This window comes from Myotis lucifugus, unplaced genomic scaffold (assembly GCF_000147115.1).
Source record: "Myotis lucifugus unplaced genomic scaffold, Myoluc2.0 scaffold_1415, whole genome shotgun sequence".
NCBI lineage: Eukaryota > Metazoa > Chordata > Mammalia > Chiroptera > Vespertilionidae > Myotis > Myotis lucifugus.
This window is the reverse complement of record NW_005872463.1, coordinates 51,071-56,556: the sequence shown is the minus strand read 5'-3', so window position 1 is coordinate 56,556 and position 5,486 is coordinate 51,071.

Here is a 5,486-nt window from a genome sequence, read left to right as displayed (position 1 = left end):
CTGTTAGGGTCAATTTGCATATTACCCTTTTATTATATAGGAGTGCCTGGCCAGCCTGGGTGAGGAGCTGATGGCTGTTTGCAGGCTGGCCACAGCCCCTTCAGTGTGGGGGTCTCCCCTGAGGTGCCTGGCCAGCCTGGGTGAGGGGCCGATGGCTGTTTGCAGGCTGGCCACAACCCCCAGCCCCTAGCTCCCAGTGGAGGCTAGTTGGAAGCAGGTATCTGGGATTTATTTGTCTTCTATAATTGAAACTTAGTTGCAATGAGCAGAGGCCACAGCCGCTCAGTGCCTGTGGGAAGGTTGGCTTTCTCCATCGTCCGGGTAACCAAGCCTCCTGCTTGCTCCAGCTTCGTGGCTGCTGGCTACCATCTTGGTTGGGTTAATTTGCATATAGTCGCTCTGATTGGCTGGTGGGCGTGGCTTAGGGCATAGCAAAGGTACGGTAGGTTAGCATCTTTGTCTTTTATTAGTGTAGATATGCATAGCAATGGACACAGAGAATAGTGTGGTAAAGGCCTGGGAAGGGAGGAGCCAGGTTGAGGGGTGCAAATAGGGGAAAATCAGGACATCTGCAATACTCTCAATAAAAATAAACAAAAAATATAACTACACTATTGTTAATGAGTATAAAATGGGTTACAGCGGTTCTCAAACTGTGGGTCGCGACCCCTTTGGCAGTTGAACAACCCTTTCACAGGGGTCACCTAAGACCATCCTGCATATCAGATATTTACATTATGATTCATAACAGTAGCAACATTACATTTATGAAGTAGCAACGAAAATAATTTTATGGTTGGGTCACAACATGAGGAACTGTATTTAAAGGGCCAGAAGGTTGAGAACCACTGGCTTAAAACAAAATGTGGGCAGGCCGATAAAAAGGTAAAGTTTTTTTATACAATCAGAGTTAGTGTAATATACACTATTATGTCTATAAAATGGTTTTGTAGTGGTTACCTGATGGTAACCACAAAGGAAAAACCTATAGTAGATATATAAGTAATGAAAAGGAAGTCAAAGCATGACAGTCTAGGAAATCATTACTTCCTAAAAGGTCGCTATAGTGGAAGAAAGGAACAAGGAAAGTACAGGACAACTAGGAAACTTTAACAAGTCCTGACCTGTCAGTAATTAGTCTCAATGTAAACAAATTGAATTCTTTAATCAAAAGACATTGATTGGCTGAATAGATTAAAGGGGAATAAAAAAACGGCACAGCTATATGCTGCTTATAAGAGACACTTCAGATTTAAGAGCACACACACTCAAAAGTGAAGGGTGGAAAAATAATTTATGAATGTAGATACCAAAATTCAGCAGGAGTAGCTATAATTAATCACACAAAATAGACTTTATTAAAAAGCTGTAATAAGAGACCAAAAAAACAGGGTCATTAAATAATGATAAAAGGATCATTTCATCAAGAAAATATAACAGCCCTAGCTGGTTTGGCTCAGTGGATAGAGTGTCGGCCTGCAGACTGAAGGGTCCAGGGTTTGATTCTGGTCAAGGGCACATGCCTGGGTTGCAGGCTCAATCCCCAGGAGGGGGTGTGCAGGAGGCAGCCAATCAATGATTGTCATCATTAATGTTTCTATCTCTCTCTTCCTCTGTGAAATCATTTTTTTTTTTAACAAGAAACCAAATAGCCCTCGCTGGTTAGGCTCAGTGGATAGAGCGATGGCTTGCAGACTGAAGGGTCCCAGGTTCAATTCCAGTTAAAGTTAAGGGCACATGCCCAAGTTGTGGGCTCGATCCCCAGTAGGAGGCGTGCAAGAGGCAAAAAGAATGGTTCTTGCACTGAGTCCTTCCATCTGTTTTGAATGAACTTTTATATATGGTGTCAAGTAGGGGTACACCTTTATTCTTTCCATGTAGATATTCAGTTGTTCCATCTATTCAATATTTTTGAGCATCAAATTTTAAAAATATAATCAAAATCATACTTTCTTTAAGATGAAAAATTTAAGAACCAATGGACCATGGAACCAACATAGTCACGCTGATTTGAGATTTTTAAACTTTGAAAACATAGAACTAGTACTCTGAGGGATTGTAACAATCTGTATTTTGTCAGGAAAACATACATGTAATTATTTGAGAGGTAGAAACTTGAGCACAGGTGTATGAAAGACTGGGAAATTATATCCAAAAGCAAAAAGTGCGAGGAGAAGCCAAAGATCATGGATATGTCTGAGAGTTATTGCTTCTGGCTACCTTAAATTAGAACCAATGGGGAGGTTTACAGAGTCTGTATCAGGTCATGGGGTTCTCCTGAAAATGACATTTCTGCTTCCTTTTTGCTTTTTTAATTCAATACATGTTTTTCTCATTGGCACATTTCAGTGAAAATCATCCAGAATTTGAAAGCAACAATATTGGCCAAAGCAGACTAGGACAAGGGGTAATGGGATAAGTGACAGAAAGATCAAAAGAGTGGGATGAGGCTGAGAAGAAAAAAATGTGTGTGGACTAAGGGCTTTACAAATAGCACCCATATACTGGGGAATAGAAGTGCCTGGGTAAAGACATTAGCTGTCTCCTCTTGCTCTGCACAAGCAGAAAGTGAAGGTGAAGACAGTGTGGCAGATGGCATGGCTGAATGTTTGATCAACTGTCAGAACTCAGAGCCAATCTGAAAATACTGGGAGAGCAACGTATTTTCTTTTCCTCTTTCCTTTCTGTCTTGGCTCCAGTCACTTAGTGAAATCTCTGTGAAACACAAAATGACTACTAAGCTAATGGGAGAGAGACTACACTGACCACACAATGTAATGAAGACAGTCTTTACAAAATCAATGTGAAAAAGCACTCAACTAAATACAATCCACAACACGTAGCAGCAACAAACCTGAACAAAAGAGGAGATTCTGATTTCTAGATTTCCACATTATGTTATTTAAAGTGTCAGTTCTCAAGAAAAGCTAGAAGGAATGAAAAACACAGAAAAGTGTGGCTAAGTCACAAGGAAAAGGAAATTTTGAGGATGCCTGAACATTGGTCTTCAAGCTGAAATGGAAAAATGTTTGTTAGTAACATGAGAGTATAAAAAAGCAAGTGTAAAATTAAGTGTATAGTCAAATTCAGAAAAATAGTGTAATGTGGTATGTTAACTACTTTAAATATAAAAGTTAGAGGACATGTATTAAAAATAACTATATAATATTTGTTAGTAAATATACAATATAAAATGGGTTACATTGTGACATCAAAAACAAAACGTGGGAGGGCAGATTAAAAGTAAATTTTTTGTATGCAAGCATTGTTACCTATGTAAAATACACTATTATGTCTATAAAATGGTTTTGTAATGGTTACCTAGGGTAACCACAAATAAAAAACCTCCAGTGGTTACACAGGAAGTGAAGAATAAGGAATCAAAGCATGACAGTCTAGAAAATTATTAGTTCTTAAAAGAAGATCGCTATGGAGGAAGAAAAGAACAAGGGAAGTACAGGACAACTAGAAAACAGTTGATAAGATAGCTTCAACAAGTCCTGACCTGTCAATAATTAGTCTCAATGTAAATACATTGAATTCTTTAATCAAAAACATAGAGTGGCTGAATAGATTTAAAAAAGGAAAACCACAGGATCCAGCTATATGCTGCTTAAGAGAGTTACTTGAGCTTTAAGAACACACAAGCTCAAAGTGAAGAGATGGGAAAAGATAATCCACGAATGTGGAAACCATAAGAAAGCACTAGTAGCTATAATTATCACATAAAATAGATTTTAATTCAAAAGCTGTGATAAGAGACCAACAAACATGATCGTTATATAATGATAAAGGGGACATTTCATCAAGGATATATAACAATGGTCAATGTACAGAGTGTCCCCCAAAATGTATACACATTCTGAATAATTAATAAATACAGTGTTTTAAATCTCAAAAGGAAGAAACATCAATTGAGTTATCAAAAAATGTATGTGTAGCCTGCTGGTGAGGCTCAGTGATTGATCATCAACCAAGGAACCAGGAGGTTATCAAGGTTCCTTTACCCAGTAAGGGCACATGACCCGGTTGCAGGCACCATCCTCATTAGGGGTCGTGCAGGAGGCAGCGGATCAATGATTCCCATCAGTGATATTTCTAGCTCTTTGCCCCTTTCCCTTCCTCTCTGAAATCAATAAAACCATTTTGGAAATGTATGTGTATACAATTTTTTGGGAGACTTTATATATGCACCCAAAATTGGATCATTTAAATATATTAAGCAAACACAATCAGAAGTAAAGGCAGGAATGAACCTCAATACAATAATAGTAGAAACTTCAATACTAAACTTTAGACTGGAACTATTTTTTAGATAAACCTGAACATACATTCTTCTCAAGTGCACAGGGAACATTTCCAGGATAGATCATATGTTAGGTCACAAAACATAGCTTAGTAAATTTTAAAAATTAAAATAGTGCCTGCTATCACATGTGACCACAGTGATTGACAGTGGAGGACAAAGGATAAAAGATAAAAAGTTCACAAATATGTGAAAAGTCACACTCCTCACCACTTGTAGCTTAAAACAGAAATCAAACAGCATTGTGAAACCAATGAAAATGGAAACACACCATGCTAAAATGTATGGGATGCAGCAAAGCCCTTGTAAGTGAGAAGTTGAAAATGATAAATTAAAAAAAAAGATAAATAACTACACTGAGAAAAAGAATGTCAGACAACCTAACATTATACCTCAAGGGACTACAAAAAGAAGGGATAAAGAGACAAAATTAGCAGAAGGGGTAAATAAAGATCAGTGAAGAAATCAAGGAAATAGAGACCAAGTAAAAGCAGAAGCAAAGATCAAGGAAAGGAAGGGCTAGTTTTTGAAAAAAGATAAACTAGTAGTCCACCTGTCATCTATCCTGCCTGCTCTATAAGTAGAAGTACTTTTCTTTTAGTGCTAATCTCTTAGATGGCAACATTTTCTCTGAATGAAAATTTACTGCATTGTAATTCATAAAAAAAATTATCTAAATTTGTGGTGTGTCCCATATGCAATGCTGTCTTAGATTTGATGAAATAAGTAAAAGTTGTGTGAAGCAGTCTATTTTTGGGGATAATTGTGTGTATTAGATTTCTAAATTAATCCCATTTAAGGCTGATATAATTCTTATATTTCCATACAATTATCTATATATATAAAACCCTAATATGCAAATAGACTGAATGGCAGAACAACCAAACAACCGGTTGCTGTGATGTGTGCTAACCACTAGGGGGCTCGCGTGAAACATGGCATGCGTTGGCAGCAAGCAGCAGAGCATGGAACATGGTGGGTGTCAACCGCAGTGGGATGGTGGAGCAGGTGAGCAGGGGCGCCAGACCAAGGTGGGTGCTGGTCACTGTCATTGGGGTGAGCCTCTGCTGGTTACTGAAAATTCTTTGCTCATGCCTGCTGCTGGCCCCGCTCACATCCCGCTGCCAGCGCTGGGGCTCACTGCTTGCACCCACTGCCAGCGCCAGGCACCAGTCCTGAT